The sequence below is a fragment of the Trichosurus vulpecula genome, chromosome 1, assembly GCF_011100635.1.
Source record: "Trichosurus vulpecula isolate mTriVul1 chromosome 1, mTriVul1.pri, whole genome shotgun sequence".
Lineage (NCBI taxonomy): Eukaryota > Metazoa > Chordata > Mammalia > Diprotodontia > Phalangeridae > Trichosurus > Trichosurus vulpecula.
In genome coordinates this window covers 321,850,076-321,869,313 of record NC_050573.1, presented here as the reverse complement: position 1 = coordinate 321,869,313, position 19,238 = coordinate 321,850,076, and the positions used below count along the sequence as shown (strand labels likewise).

General features: G+C 35.4%; 1 pseudogene; it reads left to right on the top strand.

The window, feature by feature from the left end:
* Positions 1 to 3,249: 3,249 nt before the first annotated feature.
* Positions 3,250 to 3,493, top strand: LOC118837760 (annotated as a pseudogene).
* The last annotated feature ends 15,745 nt before the right edge of the window (positions 3,494 to 19,238 follow it).

Below are 19,238 nucleotides of genomic sequence, written 5' to 3'. Positions count from 1 at the left end.
AAGAGATAAAGAACAAAAAGAAAAAAGGACGTACATGTATAAAAATGTTTATAACACCTCTTTTGTGGTGGCAAATAATTGGAAATTGAGGCAACACCCATCTACTTGGGAATGGCTGAGCAAGTTGTGATATGAGATTGTGGTGGAATGCTATTGTGTTGTGGGAAATGATGAGTAGGATGCTCTCAGAAAAGCCTAGGGAAGGGGGGAAATGCCAGGATGGCAGTGTGAAAACAGCAACTCACTTGAGCTCTCCCCCAAATACCTCCAAATACCTGTAAAAATGATTAAACAAACTCTAGAGGTACAGAAACCATGAAATGACAGAGAGGAACAAGTCTCCAGCCCAAGGTGGCCTTAATGGTCTCTGGGAAGGGTCTATTGAACCACACCATTCTGGAAAGGAAGCACAGCCCAGGCTGGATCAGAGTAGATGGAGCAGCCCTCAGGGCCCTGAATCACTGAGCTGTTGCAGTTACCAGACTTCTCAACCCACAAACAACAAAGAAATGCAGCAGGTCAAGGGGAAAACTATTGGACTTGGGTGAGGGAAGGGCATGTTCTGGCCTCAGCTCAGGGGTGGTGGAGGTGGCTGCAGCAGTAGCAGCAGCAGTGGTGGTTGCTTCCAGAGTTCTAGGCCCACAGATGTTGGGGGTACTAAAGTGGCTGATCAGAGTGGGACTGCAGGGATCTCTTTGCTGGTGCTGAGGCAAGATTCTCTTCCTTTGCCCTGCTTTAATCTGGGTCACAGTGCTGGTTGGTGGTCCTTGGGGGAAGAGGAGGGCTGGTGTGGCAGAGTTTGTGGTGGCTGTACAGATGGAGTCCTCCTGGTAGTTACACTGCAGAAAGGAGTGCTTGTACTCACAGAACAGAGCACAATCCAGGAGAGGAGAGTCATACCACCTCAGAAAAGAAGTAGCTCTTAAAGCAGCAGCACAAAACCCCTGAAGCTTGGGACAGAGCCCTTTCCACTCTGAAAGCAGTCATACCTTGCAAAGAGCTCAAAAGTCAACTGATTGACTGGGGAAATGATCAGGCAGCATAGAAGGTCTCATACTATGGAATCTTCGTTGACGAAGAAGATCAAAAAATACAGCCAGAAGAAGTCAACAAAGTCAAAGATGCAACATCAAAAGCCTCCAAGAAAAATATGAATTGGTTATAGGACAAGGAAGAGCTAAAAAAATGATTTTGAAAATCAAGTAACAGAAGTAGAAGAAAAATTGGGAAGAAAAAGGAAAGTGATGCAAGAAAATCCTTGAAAAAGAAGTAACAGCTTGCTAAAGGAGACCCCCAAAATACTGGAGAAAATAACACCTTAAAAATAGACTAACCCAAATGACAAATACAGTCCAAAAAGTCAATAGAGAGAAGAATGTCTTAAAAAGCAAAAATAGCCAAATGAAAAAGGAAGTCCAAAAGATCACTGAAAAAAATAATTCCTTAAGAATTAGAATGGAGCAAGTGGAAGCTAGTGACTTTGTGAGAAATCAAGAAATTATAAAACAGAACCAAAAGAATGAAAAATGTTGAAGACAATGTGAAATATCTCATTGGAAAAACAACTGACCTGGAAAATAAATACAGGAGAGATAATGTAAAAATTATTGGACTACATGAAAGCCATGATCCAAAAAAGTACCTAGATATCACCTTTCAAGAAATTAAAATAGAAATTGAAAGAATCCAATTGCCTCTTGACAAAGATCCCAAAAAGAAGACTCCTAGGAATATTGTAGTGAAATACCAGAGTTCCCAGGTCAAGGGGAAAATATTGAAAGCAGCCAGAAAGAAACATTTCAAGTATTGTGGAAACATAATCAGGATAACACAAAATCTAGGAGCCTCCACATTATGTGATCAAAGGGATTGGAATATGCTAGTCCAAAGGTCAAAGGAGCTAGTATTAAAACCACAAATCACTTACCCAGCAAAACTGAGTATAATACTTCAGGGCAAAATATGGATTTTCAATGAAATAGAGGACTTTCAAGCATTCTTGATGAAAATACCACAGCTGAGTAGAAAATTCACTTTCAAATACAAGAATCAAGAGAAGCATGAAAAGATAAACAGGAAAAAGAAATCATAAAGGACTTACTAAAGTCAAATTTTTTACATTCCTATATGGAAAGATGAAATTTGTGACTCATGATACCTTTCTCAGTATTAGCACAGTTGAAGGGAATATACATACATATACACATACATACATACATACATGTGTGTATATATGTGTTTATATATAAATATATGGATAGATAGAAAGATAGATAGATAGACAGAGGGCACAGGGTGAGTTGAATGATATCTGAAAATATAAAATTAATGGCTGAGAGAGGAATGTATTGGTGGAAAGAGAAAGGAAGAGATAAAATGGGGTGAATTATCTCAAATGAAAGTGTCAAAAAAGCTATTATAATGTAAGGGAAGAGGGGGTAGGTGAAAGGGAATGAGTGAACCTTACTCTCATAGGATTTGGTTTAAGGAGGGAATAACATACACACTCACAAGGGTATCTTACCATACAGGAAAGTAGGGGGGAAGAGGATAAAAGGGGGAGAATGATAGAAGGGAGGTCAGATTGGGGGCAGTCCAAAGCAAACACCTTTGGAAAGGCACAAGGTAAAGGGAGAAAATTGAATAAAGGGGCACAGGATAGGATGAAGGGAAATATAGTTAGTCTTTCTCAACATGATTATTTTGGAAGTGTTTTGCATAATGATATATGTATAACTATATTGAATTGCCTGCCTTCTCAAGGAGGTTGAGTGGGGAGCAAAGAAGGGAGAGAATTTGAAATTCAAAGTTCTAAAAACAAAAGTTCGAAAAACAGTTTTTTAAAAATGCAACTGGGAAATATGATATACAGGCAATGGGGTACAGAAATCTGTCTTGCCCTACAAGAAAGTTAGGGGAAAGGGGATGAAGGGGTGATAGATGGAAGGGCAGGCTGGGGAAAGGGGCAATCACAATACATGCCATCTTGGAGTGGGGGAGGGCATGGTAGAGATCGGGAGAAAATTTATAACACAAAATCTTGTGGAAATGATTGTTGAAAATTAAATGTGAATTTAAATATATATAAAAGGAAAAGCCTGGTGATACTTACATGAGCTGATGCAAAGTTAAATGTACTGTGTACCAAGTAATAGCAGTATTGTAAGATGAGATGCTGTGGGTTTCTTTTGACTTCTCACAAGGACAAAACACCTGAGTCCCCTGTGGTTTGTTCTTGCTCTTTTGGCGATGTTCCCTCTGTTTAGGAGGGCCTTGAGCCACTTTTCGGTTTGCAGCTTTCAGCAAACTGTTGAAAGGCAGAACCACCAGGACAGGCTGCCTAATTTTCATGATATGTATGGCACCCCAATATTGCTCAGTGGATCCACTTTCTGTCTTGCCATTTCGGCATATGCGGCTACACAAATTGGAATTGAGTGGAACCTGCCCCCCTGTGGGCAGGGTCGTCCCAAAAGATTGGAGGAGCTGGTAAAGGGGAAATTCCTTTTCATCAAAGCTGGCCAAAGATGGCATCATTCTGAATTGTTCCAAAATTAACATAATGAAGTAAAGGTAGTCTGTTACCAACTGTAACATGGCATTATTAATGTGATAAAATGCATTTGAAATCTTAGAAAAAGAAAGATGAGATGTTGTGAATGACTTGGCTATTCTCAACAATACAGTGATCTAAGTCAACTATGAAGTACTGATGAAGAAAAATGCTATCCATCCCCAGACAAAGAACTGATGGTCTCAGAATAGAGATTGAAGCATGTTTTGTTTTTGCTGTTGTTTTTGTTTGCTTTTTCTCGTTTTTTGAGGTATTTTCTTTCTTGGTCTACGTTTTCTTTCATAACATGACTAATATGGAGATGTTTTGCATGACTACCCATACCAAATCTATATTGAATTGTTTTCCTTTTCAATGGGGTGGGGGGGCCAAGGCATAAGGGAGAGGATTTGGATCTTGGAGTTTTAAAAATGAATGGTGAAATAGTTTTTACATGTGACTGGTGAAAAATAAAATACTAAATTTGAAAAAATCACCAATTAAAAATAATAATTAAAAAAACAGTCTAGGCCAAATGGTAAAAGAGGTACAGAGAGCCACTGAGGCAAAGAATGCCTTGAGAAGCACAACTGGCCAAGTGGAAAAGGAGGCACAAAAAATTCCCTAAGAAAAAATCTCCATATAAAGTAGATTTGCCCAAAAGGAAAAGGAGGTAAAAAAGCTCACTGAAGAAAATAATTCCTTAAAAATTAGAATTAAGCGAATAGAATCTAATGACTTTTTGAGAAATCAAGAAATTATAAAGCAAAACCAAAATAAGAAGACAGAAAAAACAGAAGACAATGTGAAATATCCCATTGAAAAAACAACTGGCCTGGAAAAAAAAAATTCAGGCGAGAGAATTAAAAACAACTGATATGCATGAAAATCATGATAAAAAACATCATCTTTCAAGAAATTATCAAGCAAAACTTTTGTAATAGTCTAGAACAAGAGGGTAAGGTAGAAATGGAAAGAATCAATTGATCACCTCCTGAAAAAGATCCCAAAATGAAAACCCCCAGGAAAATTATGGGCAAATTCCAGAGCTGCCAGTTCTAGCAGAGATTATTGCAAGCTGCCAGAAAGAAACAATTCAAATATCATTCCATCATATCAAAAACCAAATATCACAATCAGGATAACACAAGCTATAGTGGATTCTACATTAAAAGATTGGAGGGCTTTGAATGTAATATTTGGGAGGGCAAAAATACTAGGATTACAAACAAGAATTTCCTACTCAGCAAAAATTAGTATAATTCTTCTTTTAAATGACATTCAATGAAATAGAAGACTTTCAATCAATCTTTTTTCCCTCTTATCTAGTATTTTATTTTTCCTTCTTTCATGTAAACACAATTTTGACTTTTTATTTTCAAATTTTGAATTCCAAATTCTCTACCTCCCTCCCCTGCCCCTTCATTGAGAAGGTAAAGAATTTGACATAGATTATACATGTTTAGTCATATAAAATACATTTCCATGCAAGCAATCTTGTGAAAGAAAACACAGATAAAAATGCAAAGAAAAATAAAGTAAAGAAAAAAAGTATCTTTGATCTTCAATCAGGCTCTCCCAGTTGCTTTTCAAAAGATAGACAGCACCTTTTATCATAAGTCTTAAAGAATTCTCTTGGAACATTGTATTGCTGAGAAAATCAAGATATTCATAATAGACTATCAGACAATATTCCTGTTACTTTGTACAATGTTCTTCTATTTCTGCTCATTTCACTTTTTATCAGTTCATGTAAGTTTTTCTGTATTTTTTTTTCTGAGAGCATCCTGTTCATCATTTCTAAAAGCATAATAATATTCCCTCATAATTATATATAACAGCTTATTCAGTCATTCCCCAATTGATGGACATTTCCTCAGTTTACAATTTTTTTCCAACAACAAAAGAGCTCCTATAAATATATTTGCACACATAAGTCTTTTTCCTTTTTGTTTTTCATCTCTTTGGTTTACAAGCCTAGTAGTGGTATTGCTTTGTCGAAGGGTTTTAAAGGCCCATTGTCATAGTTCCAAAATGCTCTCCAGAATGGTTGAATTAGCACACAACTTCACCAATAGCACACTAGTGTTTTAATTTTCCCTCATCCCTTCCAACATTTGCCTTTTCTGTCATATTAGCCAATCTGATAGTGATGCGGTAGTAGAGCTGGGTTGTTTTAATTCGCATTTTTATATCAATAGTGATTTACAGCATTCCCCCCCCCCCCATATGACTATAGATAGCTTTGGTAACTTTGTCTGAAAACTGCCTGTTCATATCTTTTGAACATTTATCAATTGAGGAATGGCTATTATTTTATAAATTTGTCTCAGTTTTCTTTGTGTTTGATAAATGAAGTTTTATTATAAAAATACTATATATTTTTTTCACAGTGATTGCCAATTAAGTGTTTCCATCCATCCTATTTTCCCCCTTTTATCCTGCTATCTACTTTTACCCTGTCTATTCTCAAAAGTGTTTTGCTTTTGGCATCTAACTCCCCCAAAATGCTTTTGCTTCTATCAGCTCACCCCTCCCCTTCCTCTTATCTCCTTCTCTTCCTACTTTTCAATGGTAAAATGGATTTCTATACCCAACTGAGTGTGTAAATTATTCCCTCTTTGAGCCAATTCTGATGAAAGTAAGGTTCATGGGCTTCCCTCCCCACATCCCCCATTTTCCCTCCACTGTAAAATCTTTCAGGACTCTCTTATTTCAGATAATTCATCCCATTCTATTTTTCTCTTTCCACTTCTACAGAGGCACAGGGTGAGTTGAACATAAAGACATGATATCTAAAAACATTAAGGGGTGATAGAGGAATATATGGAGAGAAGGAGAAAGGCAGCAATAGAATGAGGTAAAATATCTCACATAAAAGTGGCAATAAAAGAAGTTCTGTTGGAAGAGCAGGTAGGTGAGAGGGAATGAATGAATCTTGCTCTCGTTAGACTTGACTTAAGGAGGGAACAACATACACACTCAGTTGGGTATCTTACCTACAGGAAAGTAGGGGGAAAGGGGATAAAAAAAGCTGGAATGATAGAAGACAGGGCAGATCAGGGGAGGAGGTAATCAAAAGGAAACACTTTTGAAAAGAGATGGGGTCAAGGGATAAAATTGAATGAAGGGGGACAGGATAGGATGGAGGGAAATATAGTTAGTTTTTCACAACATGACCATTATGGAAGTGTTTTGCATAATGATACATGGGTGGTCTATGTCAAATTGCTTGCCTTCTCAAGGAAGGTTGGTGGGCAGGGAAGAAGGGAGAGAATTTGGAACTCAAAGTTCTAAAAACAAATGATGAAAAAAAGTTGTTTTTACAAGCCACTGGGAAATAAGATATACCAGCAGTGGGGTATAGAAATCTATACTGCCCTACAAAAAAGTAAAGGGAAAGGGGATAAGAGGGGGCAGTGGGGTGACAGAAGGGAGGGCAGACTGGGGAAAAGGGCAATCAGGATATGTGTCATCTTGGAATAGCGGGGAGGGTAGAAATGGGGAGAAAATTTGTAACTCAGTATCTTGTGGAAATCAATGTTGAAAACTAAAAATATTGAATAATAAAAACATGAAAACATTTTAAAGAAAGAAATTCACAATATAAGAAGATAAGGAGGTATTAATCAAAATATAAGGAAATATCTGAGCTTTGTTACCTCTTTATCACGTGTGAAGAAAGTTTTTTTTTTGTTTTGTTTTTTATCATTTTTATTTAACATTTTAGTTTTCAACATTGACTTCCGCAAGATTTTGTGTGTTTTGGTCTTCTTTGTCACCAAAAAAGGAATCTAGAGTTTGAGTTGAGTCTGAGTTCGAGTCTGAGTTCATTTTCACTGCCTGTTCATGTTCCCAGCCAACTACTTGACCCTTGAGCTTTTTGTCAGGGTATGACTGCTTTCAGAGTGGAGAGTCCTTTGTCCCAAGCTTTAGGGGCCTTGCCTTGTTGTTTTCAGAAATACTTCTACTTCAGTCATCACAAGCTCTGCCACACCAGCACTTCTCCTCCCCAAGAACAACCAACCAGGACCATGACCCAGATCCAAGCAGGGCATAGCAATAATTTTGAGTCTCCATGCCAGGACACACTAAATCTTAGCATATTGAAAGAATTTGCTGGTGTGATCACTGTGCTGGGACCTTAATCATTGAGAGAAAAGAAAGAAACAGATATTGATTAAATTCCTATAATGTGCCAGACAGCGTTCTAAAAGCTTTAAAAATATTATCTGTTTGGATTGTCACAATAATCTTGGGAAATAGATATTGTTTTTATCCTCATTTTATAGTTAAAGAAACTGAGGTAGACAAAAGAGACTTGCCCAGGATCACAGTGCTAGTAAGTGTCTTAACTAGGATTTGAAATAGAATCTTCCTGATTCCAGGCCTAGTGCACTATTCATTTTTTTTTGAAAATGCCAGAGAGTAATATAAAAATAGACTAGTGACATTGACTGGTAGTTCTGAAAAAAATCTAGAACATTTTATTAAGTGAGGGGGGCAGTTATCACTGAAAGATAGGATGGCTTTATTAAGAATGGGTCATAACTGACTAATTTTACTTTCTTTATGTAAAATTAATAAGTCATTCTAGTGAATATAAACAGGGTATACTCCAAATTCATTAAAGAACTTGACTAAGTTTCTCATTATGCAAGGAGGGGATATAATACAGAGGAGGGGAAGGGAATAAGCATTCATTCAATGTCTATATTCTGGGCACTGGTTCTTCAGATTTACAAATATCTTGTTTGATGCAGAGATGCCCAGTTCACTATATTAGTTGTGTTTGTAATTACTTCAGTGACTACACCAATAATTTAGTCAATAGTGATATGAAATTAATTTGGAAAGAAATTTCTTGTACAATCTCCCTGGAATATGTCTTGAGACAATTTCATTCCATATTTTATTAATGACTTGCAGAAAGGTATAGGTGACATGTTTGTCAAGTCTATAGCTGAAGAGAAGTTTGGAGGGTTCAGGTAACGTATTGTATTATAGTCAGAATCCAGAAAGCTTCGCAGGCTAAAATTATAAACTGAATATAATAAAATGAAATATCACTAGAACAAACAAAACTCTTTTTTTCAGGGGGCAAGGTAGGGCCATTGGGGTTAAGTGACTTGCCCAAGGTCACACAGCTAGTAAATGTGTCAAGTGTCTGAGTCTGGATTTGAACTCAGGTCCTCCTGACTCCAGGGCTTGTGCTCTACTCACTTTGCCACCTAGCTGGCCCCAAAAGCTCTTATATTTTAACTTTTGGTTATTGTCTTTCTAAAAAAAATTGGCTTTGCCAATTGAGGGTGGAGAAGGCATGAGTAGGGAATTACTTCCTCTTCAAAAGATTCAAGGACAAGGGGAAGTTAATCAATAGGAGTTAACAATGTGGCTTGGCCCAAAGTTAATGATGTCTTAAGATTCACACAGAAGTAAAATGTAGAGAAGAAGAGAAATGATACTCCTACTGAACACTGTCCTAGTAAGATTTCATATAGGGAATGATGTTCAATCATAGTGGTAAGAGAACAGATTAAAAAATTATATACATACACACACACACACACACACACACACACACACATATATATATATATATAATATATATATATATATATATATATATATATATATATATATATATATATATATATATATATATATATATATACACATGTGTGTGTATTCCCTTGAAAAGAGAAAATGTGAGGGAGGCATGAGACATATCCTAAAGTACTTAGGGCCTGTCATGTGAAATAAAGATTATTTTGTATAGCTCAAGAAGACAGAACTAGGAAAAATGGGTGGAAACTATAAAGAGGCTAATTTCAATACAAGGGGGGAAAAACTCCCTAATGCTGGAGTTACACAAATGTACCATGGTTTTCTTTGAGAGGCATTATGTCCCATCTAAATGGAAGTCTTCAAATAGTGATACAAATTATTACAGAAGATAACTTCACAGGATTCTTTTACAAGAATGTAATGTATTAGATACTCTCCACTTGAACTCAGATTCTGGGATTCTATGAACTGGAAGATACCTTACTTTGGTTCGTCCTGTTAAAACTTCCATCTGATGTCATTTTAAGATAAATGCATACATTGAATAACCAGTGTATGAAGAAATAGCTGAAATATGACTTTAATGAATGATATATAGATATATACATGAGGGGGTGGGTGTCAAGATGCTGGAGCAAAAGAAGTTTTGTAGCACAGCAATATCAAAAATGAACCAAATCAAATCTGAATAAGAAAGTCAAAACAAAGTCACAGTGAGCTATTTTTCCAAAACTGGGGAGTTTGAGAAGGCAAAGAATATCTGTGTACAAGGCAGCAGACATTTCCTATGAGTACGTAGTGGCAGTGGCAGGGAACATTCCAACTCTGGGAATGGTAAAAGGACTGAGACTAAACAACAAGGCAGGAAGCACTAAAAAGAAGCCTCAACTAGTGCTGGGAACAAGTAGGGGTGCTATCTGAGAAGCCTATTACTCATTACCCATTTTAAGGTCATAGGTCTAGGGGGAGAGGAATGGTCACAAGTGTAAAGCACAGCTGAGTTCTGAGCACAGGACAAATTCCAAATACTTAGCCATATAGTTCTGAGCATAAGTGCAGAACAGTCATCCATTTATAATATTCAACCTAGCATACAAGACTGCAGTGGAATAACCAGGATGGAAGATCAAAATCAGAGAGAGGATCATGGGAAGATGGTGGAGTAGGTCAGAAAATTCCAAGCTCTCAAGATTTTCCCTCACAAAAGACTTAAAATAGCACCTTAGGGCAAACAAAGTGTGGGTGGAGACAAAGAAGAATAAGGGCACAACCAGGATCTTCCTGGGACAGTTTGAGAAGATCTGAAGAAAAATTCCAGGACCAGGTTTGGTCCCAGTGAGAAGTAAACACCTCCAGGCTAGGTTCCATTTTAAGAACAAGTGGGCAAGCCACTTAAACAACTAGAGGCAAGCCCTGGGGTCAATTGGTTTGAGAGGCTGCCTTGGCCCCAGCCACTAGAAATTTGCACCCTAAGATAGTGAAGAGAGTCATGAATTTGAGCCCAGGAAGATTGAGGGAACCTCTGCTGATGAGAAATGCCAGACCCAGCTGTGCTGCAAAGAGGGATGGGGGCAAGAAAGTACCAGCACACTCCCAGTAAGTGCGCAAGAAGTGGGCCAGAAAGCCCCTGGCTGTTGGCACTTACAAGAGGTTGGAAGTTTGGCTTTGGTTCCAAGCTAGAGGGGAGGACTGAAGATTGGGGACAAGAGGCACCATTTCCCATACCCCAGGGCTGGAGGTGATTACAAAAATCAAATTATTACAAGAAGAATGCACAGGCAAAGGAGAAAGAATCCAACCATAGAAACCTATTATGTGAATAGAGATGACAAGGATTCATCTTCAGAGGAAGATATTGAAGTAAAGAAACCCCCAAAAAACAATGTCAAATGGTCACTGGCCCAAAAAGGATTTATAGAAGATCTTAAAAAAAGATTTTAAAAATCAAATGACAGAGATGGAGGAAAAATTACTAATAATAATAATAATAATAAATAAATAAAAATAATCCAAGAAAAATAAGAAGGTTATGAAAGGAAAGTCCACCAATCAGAAAAGGAGATCCAGAATCTCAAGAAGGAAAATGACACCTTGAAAATTAGAATTGGGCAAAGTGAAGTCAGTGAAATTATAAGAGATCCAGAAATAGTTAAACAAAACATAAATAATGAAAAAAAGAAGAGAAAATGAAACATAAGAAAAACAGCAGATTTGAAGAATAGATCAGGAAGAGAAAATATAAAAATAATTGGAGTAAATGAAAGTTATGATCTCAAAAAGAATCTTGATACAATAATACAATAACTAACTAAAGACTGTCCAGAAGCATGAGAACAAGGCAGGGAAGTAGAAATAGAAAAAAAAAAATCCATCAAACACCATTTAAAAGATATCTTATAAGGAGAAGTCATAGGAATATCATAGTCAAGTTCTAAAACCCCCACTTCAAGGATAAAATATTAAAAGCATCAAGATTAAAACAATTTAAATATGATGGTGCCACAAAGAGAATTACACAAACTTAGCAGCAGAGACATTAAAGGCCAGCAAATCTTGGAACACAATACATCAAAAAGGAAAGACCAGGGGCTCTGGTCAAAAATACCATACCCTTCAAAATTAAGTACCATCTTGAATGAAATAAAATGGATATTTGACAAACGCTCAGACTTTCAAGACTTTGTTAAAAAAATCCTCAACTTAATAGAAGATTCAACATAAAAGAACCAAGAGAAACATAAAGTACATACCAAAGACTGAATATAAAGAATTCATAAGGACAGACTGTTTACCTTTTATATAACATAAAATGCAAAATGCATGTCTAAGATTTTTACTAATAATTGTCAAGCTCATAAGAAAGAGGGCGATAAACCTGACAATGACATGAATTTAAAAAGTAAAACCATTTAGAAACAGCTAAAAAGAGTGACTATTTTATACAAAAGAGGTGCAAGAGGAAGAAAGGATACAGAGAATTTTAATGGGATGGGGAGCTGGTAGTTCTGGTAACCTATTTTCATGAGGAATGGGTTTAAGAGGAAATGATACATATATATTTAGAAGAGTATAAAAGTCTTCTAAATTTAGATGAAATAAAATGGTAGTGATGGGGGAGAGGACAAGGGAAGGATTTTTAGAGGGGATAATGAGTGAATAGGTAAAAGGGGAGTACAGAAGAGTGTTTAGATTTATAGGAATGGGAGGATAGGGGAGGGATCCTTGGAGGGGGGTAGGCAAGTAATAAGAAAGCAAGGTAGACCATCAAGAAAAATGGAGGAATCAGGAGGGATAGGAAACAAGACATATGCATAAATATAAAAAACAAAGATTAGGAGTAGAGTGTGTTTGGGAAAGTATACATCTGTATATGTGTATATATATGTATATGTGTATGTATATATCTATAACTATAGAGAAACATATCTAAACTTTATTGCAACCTTTGGAGGTGGGGTGGGGGGAGGGGAAAAAGAGCAAAGTAAAATAGTGCACAGTGGAAAACAAAAGAAAACTCACAAGGAAGCAAAGAAAAGATGGACAATTCTCAAAACAACATGTATTATTTATTATAAAGGCTTTCTTGAAATGAAAATCTAGTGTTATATATTTTGAATCATCTCTCACATTTTGTTATGCACACGACATGCTTTTTTTTCCCTTTCTTTGTATTTAAGTTTATGATATGTTTTTTTTTCTCTATTCTGTATTTTATGTTCTGGTCCTTGAGTCTAAAATTAAACAAAATTTAATAAAAAGAGATCAATAGCAAAGAGGAGCTAGTAGTTCAGTCAGTGTCAACCTGTAGAACCTTCCAGTATGAAGACTAAATCCAACAGCAGTCTTCTGAAACTCTCAACTTGCAGAATTCAGATGAGGAGGCCAGTGAACACGCCTCTCCTTGAATCACATTACTTTGGAAGCACTGGAAACTTGCAGGCTTACCAAACTGAGCTGTGGAAGCCACAAAAAGACATAAAAGGATAGAAATTCAAATAAGATATCCTCTGTTCTCCTCCCACAGATGTGGGTAGAGCTTAATACTATCCAAAGTCTAAAGTCAGCATGTAGGTAAAAAAGAATGTGGAAACAAACAAATAAAAACAAGCTGATATAAAAAGGTACTTTGGTGAGAGGGAAACTCAAAACTCAAATTCAGAAAAAGACAATGACTTGAAAACATCTAGAAGCAAATCCTCAAAGAAAAACACATATTGAACAGCAGCCCAACAAGAATTCCTAGCAGAGTTAAAGAAAATTTTAAAAATGAACTTAAAGTATTAAAACAAAACAAAACTGAGAGCTATGGAAGAGATATAAAAAAGAGACAATTAGCAGTTTGGCAAAAGAAGTGAAATATATTACTCCTTGAAAAGTAGAAATGGTAAAAAAAAAAAAAAAAGCTAATAACTCCATGATAAAAACAAGGAATAATAAAACAATTTTTTTAAAAAGGCTTTTAAAAAAAATATAAAGTGTGAAATACCTTAGAGGAAAAAAAAAAAAACAATTGACCTGGCAAATAGCATGAAGAAAGATCACATGAGAATGAGTACTTAAACCTATGAACAAAAACAAGAGTCAAGATATCATATTTCAAGAACTTATAAAGGAAACCTGACCAGATATCTTAGAACCTGAGGACAAATTATAAAGTGAAATACTCCACTGGTCACCTCCTGATAGAGACTACCAAATTAAAATTCCTGGAAATACTATAGGCAAAATTCAGAGAACCCAAGTTAATAACAGAGAAAATATTAGAAGCAGAAAGAAAGAAGTCAGGTGCCATGGAGTCACAGTAGGCATCTTTCTAGATTTATCAGACATCACTTTAAAGGAAGGAAAGGTTTGAAAATTTACATTCCAGAAAACAAATTTTCTAGAATTATAACAAAAAATAACTTATCCAGCAAAACTGAGTATAATTTTGCAAGGGAAAACATGAGAAGACTTTGAAGTACTCCTGATGGAAAAAATAGCTTGAATATAAACTTTGACCTTAAAACAGAAGGCTCAAGAAAGCATAAAAACAGGAACAAAAGTAAAAAAATAAGGGAATAAATGTTACACTGTTTGCATTCATTTTGGGAAGATGATAATGGCAAACCCTCAGATTTTTTTTTTTTTATCATCAACAGGGGTCTAAGGAAGAGTCCAATGAGACAGAAAACTGAGTGTGATTCTATTATGTTTAAATGACTTTTTTAAAAAAGAATGGAATAATTGGGAAGAGTACTTCATTGGGACAGAAGGAAGGAAAGGAATACTGGGGAAAATTATGTCACATAAATGGGCCACACAAGAGAAAAGTTATACAACAGAGAGTATAGTTTGTATGGAGGGGAGCAAAAAAACATCAAAGCTTATTTTTTATGAATTAGTTCAAAGTTAAAAAAATAAATAAATTAAATAGATGAGTAAATAAACGAATGAATAGAGAGATAGAGAGATAGATAGATAGACAGACAGATAAGATAGATAGATAGATAGATACTTAGATAGATGGATAGACAGATAGATAGATAGACAGATAGATAAACATAAAATTTTGGGCACAGAAACTCACTTTACCCAACAGGGAAGTAAGACACAAACAGGTAAACTTAAAGTGTGAGCAGGTCATAGGAGGCAGTGTTCAGAAGCAAAATAGACACTGTAAGAAGGGAATAAGTAACAAAGGAAGGATAATTATAAGACAATAGAATGGAAGGATATTCAGAGCTAGCAAAGATTACTGTGAATGTGGAGTCGAACTCAGCCACAAAAAATAGAGTTTAGCACAATGGATCAGAAACTACAATCCAGTAAAATGTTATTTGCAATTGACATGTTTGAAACAGAAAGACACACACAGAGTTAAAATAAGGGACCAGAGCAAAATCTATTATGCTTCACTTGAAGTAAAAAAAAGAGAGGGTAGGATGCTGTCATGATTTCAAAAAAAAGAAAAATGTTACCTAATTAAAAAAGATACAGAAGGAAAATATATGTTTCTAAAAGGTACCATATAAAATGCACAAATTTTAATACTGTACAGAAATACATCAAATAGCATATCATCTAAAGTCTTGAAGGAAAAGTTAAATAAGTTACAGGAGAAATGATAATATTGAAATGGTGTGGAACCTCAGTTTACCTTCACCACAACAACCTATGTAAATCTAACCATAAAATGAACAAATATAAACAGCTGGATAGAATTTTAGAGACACAAAATATCATGGAGCTCTGAGGAATACAAATAAGAATGAAAAAAATATACCCATTTTTCAGTTGTGCATGGAAACTTCAAAATTTGATTATGTATTGGGATATAAAAATATCATAAGCAAAGCCAGAAAAGCATAAATAATAAATACATTTGGTAAAGAAATTTAAAAGCAAAGATTAAAAATTAATTGGAAACTAAGTAACAATACTAAAGAAATGATGATAATAATGAGATATACAGCTGAAGTCAGAAAAGAATTTAGGGGAAATTTTATCTGTAATCACTTGTTGTGGTTATCCAATTGTTTCAATCCTGTCCAACTCTCTGTGACTCCATTTGGAGTTTCCTTAATAATGATACTGATGAGGAAACTTAGACAAACCTGGTAATGTGCCTTGTCCAGGATCACACAGCTAGGAAGAGTCTTTGACTGGTTTTGAACTCATGAAGATGATTGTTCCTGATTCCAAGCCCAGTTTTCTATCCATTTTGACTCCTAGATAAGCTACATGCTTACATCATTAAAACAAAGAGAATTAAACTGATTAAAATTACTGATGACAATAAATTTTTAAAAAGTAAAATCAGCAAAATAGCTAAGGAGATTCAGAATCTAATTAGAGAAAATCACACCCTGAAAGGTAAAATCAATCAACTTGAAAAGGAGACTCAAAAGTAAATGAAGTCAGCAATTCATTAAAAATTAGAATTGAGCAAGTGGAAGCTAATGATTCTATGAGGCATCAAGAAGTACTCAAACAAAATGTAAAGAATGAAAAAAAATTGAAGAAAAAATAAAATATCTGATTGGATAAACAACTGACCTGGAAAATAGATCCAGGAGAGACAATTAAAGAATTAATGGTCTACCAGAAATCCATAATGAAAAAAAGAGCCTGGACAGTATCTTCAAAGAAATTATCAAAGAAAACTGTTCAGGGGTCCTAGAACAAGAGGGGAAAATAGTCATCGAAAGAATCCACAGATCACCCCCCTGAAAGAGATCCCAAATTGAAAACTCCAAGAAATACTATAGCCAAATTTCAGAATTATCGAGTCAAGGAGAAAATACTGCAAGCAGCCAAAAAATACCAATTCAAATATCATTGAACTACAGTCAGGATCACGCAGGATCTTTCAGTTTCTACATTAAATGACAGGAAAAATTGGAATATGATACTCCCAAAAGGCAAAGGAGCTTGGACTACAATCAAGGATTAACTACCCAGCAAAACTGAGCATAATTCTTCAGGCAAGGAGATGGACATTCAAAGAAATAAGAGAATTCCAGACCATCCTGATGTAAAGGCTAGAGCTCAATGAAAAATTCGATCTTCAATTACAAAGCTCAAGAGAGACATAAAAAAGTAAACCAGGGGAAAAAACCCACAAACCTTGTCAATCAATAAGGGCAAATTGTTTACATCCTTATATAGGATTGTATTGTTTTATATATGATATATATACATATATATGTATATATATATACACACACATATATATATACATATATATATACACACACATATGTATGTTAATCTTGAGAATAGTAGGGTTATCATAACAATTGAAAGGGATACACATAGACTGTGGGTGTCAGTATAAAATAACTGATATAATGATAAAAGAAATAATTAAAAGATGTAAAGGAAGGCTTCTGGGAGAAGAGGTAAGGAGGTAGTAGAAAAGGGTAAATTACATCACAGGAAGAGGCACAAAAACATATTATAGTAGAGGTAAAGAAGGGAGGGAAAAGAGTAGCATATGAGCTTTACTTTCATTGGATTTGCTTCAAGAAGAGAATAACATACTGTGAAAAGTCTAGAAATCAAACTTGTCCTGTAGGCAATAGGAGGGGAAGGGGGAAAGAAAAGGTGGGGGTGGTCATAAGGGAGGGAAGAAGTAATAAGGGAAAAAGGGTAAGAAAAGGGAGGGAAATCAAGATGGAGGGTAAATTGAGGAAGGCAGTGGTCAAAATCAAAACTCTTTTGAGGAGGAGAAAGGGGGGAGGGAGAAATAAAAGCATAAACAGAGGAGGGGAACAAGATGGAGAAAAAGATACAACTTATAATCATAAATGTGAATGTGAATGGGATGAACTCTCCCATAAAATGGAGGCAAATAGCAGGATGGACTAAAATCCATAATCCTATAAAATTTTGTTTACAAGAAACACATTTGAAACAGGGGGGGATACACATACAGTAAAAGTAAAAGGCTGGAATAGAAGATATTGTGCTTCTGCTAAAGAAAAAAAAAAAACAGGAGTAGCATATCCTAATCTTAGACAAAGCAAAAGCAAAGACAGATCTAATTAAAAGAGATAAGGAAGGACACCATCTCCTGCTAAAAAGCACCATAAACAATGAAGCAATGTAATTATTTAACATGTATGCACCACGTGGTATAGCATACAGATTCTTAGAGGAGAAGTTAGGGGAGTGACAGGAAGAAATAGACAGCAAAACCATATTAATAGAGAACCTCAACCTCCCCCTCTCTGAGCTTGATAAATCCAACATCAAAATAAACAAGAAAGAAGTTAAGGAGGTGAATAGAATTTTAGAAAAGGCAGATATTACAGACCCGAATGGAGACAAAAAGGAATAAAATTTTTCTCAGCTGTACATGGCACATACTCAAAAATTTACCATGTACTATGGCATAAAAACCTGACAATCCAGTACAGAAAGGCTGCATCCTTCTCAGATCATGACACCATAAAATTATTTTTAATAAAGGACCATAGAAAGATAAACTAAAAATTAATTGGAAACTAAATAACCTAATTCTACCTCTAATTATTTTACATAATTCTGGAAAAAAAAACATTAGCAATAACAATAAGACAAAAGAAAGAACTTAAAGGAATAATAGTAAGTAAAAAGAGGGCTAAGTGTCCCTGTTTGCTAACAATAAGATTGTTTACTCAGAAAGCTACAAGGAATCAGCAAAGATACAAATTAAGTTAATAGCTTCAGCAAAGTGGAAGACCACAAAAATTGAACAGAATTTCTATATGACAATAACAAGACACAAGAAGCAATAAGAGAAATGAAAATTCTATTCCAAATAACTACAAAATTCATAAAATAAATGGGAATCAACCTCCTTCCATGCCCCTAAATAGAGACATAGATAGATTCAGTTACAACATGCTCCTTAAAGTAGCAAAGAATAATCTAAATAGCTGGAAGAATATTCAGTGCTCATGGCTAGGCAATAGCAATATAAGAAAAAATGATAATAATGTCAATTAATTCATACTTTTAATACATTACCAAGAAAATTACCAAGGGCACACTTTAATCATCAAATTTTCTGAAAAAAATCTAATATATAAAGGGAAATGATGAAAAGAAGTGAGAGCAAAGGGAGGAATAGAGCAAAGGGGGAAATAGCACAACCAAAGTACAACTGTGTCATTCAACAAAACCATTTTGTATTAGTTAAAAAATAGGGATAGATCAAAGCAACAAACTTTACAAGGGAGATTCGGAAACAATAGATTTAAATAAACCTGTGTTTGAAGAAAAATGGAAAACACAAGTAACCTAGGGGAAAACTTTAGATTTGATCAATTTACAAGAAATTTGAAAAGCTGTTTGACAGAAATTAGTCTTAGAGTAACATCTTAAATCCCATACCACAATACATTCTAAATAGCCATGTGACATTAATATCAAATATCATACTATTGGGGCAGCTACGTGGCACGGTGAGTAGAGCACTGGCTCTGGAGTCAGGAGAACCTGAGTTCAAATTTGGCCTCAGACACTTGAAACATTTACTAGCTGTGTGACCTTGGGTAAGTCACTTAACCTCAATTGCCTTCCCCCCTTCAAAAAAAAAATTCAAATATCATACCATTAAAAGTCTGAAGAGAAAAAGTTCATATGTCTG